The sequence below is a fragment of the Sciurus carolinensis genome, chromosome 9, assembly GCF_902686445.1.
Source record: "Sciurus carolinensis chromosome 9, mSciCar1.2, whole genome shotgun sequence".
Taxonomy (NCBI): domain Eukaryota; kingdom Metazoa; phylum Chordata; class Mammalia; order Rodentia; family Sciuridae; genus Sciurus; species Sciurus carolinensis.
Window position 1 is genome coordinate 14,305,289 of NC_062221.1, and position 2,278 is coordinate 14,307,566.

The window sequence follows — 2,278 nt, forward strand, 5'->3', positions numbered from 1 at the left end:
AGTCACTTATAGCTAGTGGTTACTGTATTGGACAGCACAGATCTAAATAAATAGCTAAATTATACCAAATGTTCTAATTTACTGTTTCTTAGACCAATATCAAAGTAATCGTAGTTAGATTTCAAAATTAATTACATCATGGAGCTAATATTTTGAAGGGGCAGAGTCCAACCTCAGGAAAATTAAAGAAGCAGCAACAATTAAAGAGGATCTGACTGGGGCTGGGGTTGTAGCTCAGTGGTAGAGCACTTGCCTTGTATGTGTGAGGCACTGGGTTCACCCCTCAGCACCACAAAAAAATAAATAAATAAAATAAAGGTATTATGTCCATCTACAACTAAGAAATTATTTTAAAAAAGAAAGAGAGAGAGGGAGAGAGAGAGAGAGAAATTCGCTCACTTTCTTGGCTACACACTGGGTCTCGTGTTCTCGTGTTTCCTTTACAGGAAGCCAAGGAGAAAATGTCTCCTATTTCTCTAGTGGTTTGTTGTTGTTGTTGTTCTTTTTGGGTTTGTTTTAAAAAAAAAAGAAAATAAATCCTAACCTCCAGATCTTTATCTGAAATACTACCCACTTCTACACTTATTGATTCCTATTTTTTTCGCCCCCAAAAGTTCAGCTGAATGTTGGTTTTGCTATTGCCACATTTTCTTGGTGGCAATCGTTTTAAAGATTTATTTGCCTGGGATGCTGCTGGTTAAAATATTTAAATGGCCTTCATTTTTTGACCTGTTAGAGCTCTGATGAGATGGGAACCCAGGGAAGCTTTCATCAAATGCAAGTGGGTTATCAATATTCTGGAGATACTTATGTGACTTTGTAGTTTTTTCTTTTCAAATTCATTTTTCATGCTCAGTGTTGTGGTTCAAATATTTGTATCTACTCAAAATTCATACATAACAGTACCTCAGGAGGCTGAGGCAGGAGGATCACAAGTTCTAAGCCAGCCTCAGCAATTTAGCAAGGCACTAAGCAAATTAGTGAGACCCTGTCTCCAAATAAAAAATTTAAAAAGAAAGGGTTGAGATGTGGCTCAGTGGTTAAGTGCCCCTGGGTTCACTCTCAGGTACCAAAAATGGCTGCTATGAAAGCGTATCACGTAGGTCTCCCTCCAAGAGAAAACCAGTAGTAAAGACAGTCACGGCAGCCCCAGGCGACTGCACATTTGGGACCTGCTGCTTCATATGTACCAAGGCTGCACTCTATCCAGGTTGCTCTCAGCCAAAGACAGACAAGGCAGGGGACCAGAGCCAGGCTGTCTCTACCCAACACAGTCTCCACCCAACGCAGCCTCCACTATCAGGCCTTCCTGCTGAGCACCTCATTGCCTTAGCCAAGGTTTTGTTCAGGGTTGCGCTATGGTCTGAAGCTCTTCCAACCCACTCTCCCCTTTTTCCTACCTCCTCTCCCAGGTATTGACCTCTTCAATAGCTCCCACCTACTCACGGTTGCTCTGCCCTTTGCCCTCCTAGTTATTCCTCCTGATGTATCTCTTGCATGTCTAAGTTTGCATTGGCATCTGCCTCCAGAGGACTCAAACCCACAAAACTGAAAGAGACTAATTATTTGAAGAAATAAACTCAAAGGACATTCTCTACAGTAAGGACAGTTCTGTTCCATCCAGCACTGTACCTCCAGGGCCTAGTGCACCACTTGGTATAGAGTAGGGTCTCCATAACTTGTGGAAAGAAGGAGGGAGGGACGGAGAGAGAGGGGCAAGGGATTGGATTAGCTGGGATGGGAAATCTTATCAGCCTTAATGAATTAAAAAAAATAAGCTATAGAATTGGAATTTAAAAGGGAGCTCTAAGTGGTAAAAATTTGTTAACATGTGATATGGTTTGGTTATGAGGTGTCCCCTAAAAGCTCCTGTGTTAATACAGGGATATTCAGAGTTGAAATGCTCGAATTATGAGAGCTGTCACCTAATCAGTTCCTCCTAGTTTGAATGAACTGACTAGGGTAACCAGCAGTTGCAGGTGCCTGGAGCTGATGAATCACTGCAGATGTGTCCGAGAAGGGTGCCTCTGCCCTGCACTTTCTTTTGCTTCTTTCTCTGCTTCCTGGCCAGCCATGCATGGAGCAGTGCTCCTCTGCCCTGCCCTTCCGCCATGATGTTCCATCTCATCTTGAGCCCAGAGCCATGGACTGGGCCCACCATGGACTGAACCTCTGAAACTGTGAGCCAAAATAAATTCCTTCTCTTCTAAGTTGTCCTTGTCAGGCATTTTGGTCCTAGAGATGAGAAGCTGCCTAACACAACATATCTCCAGCACTG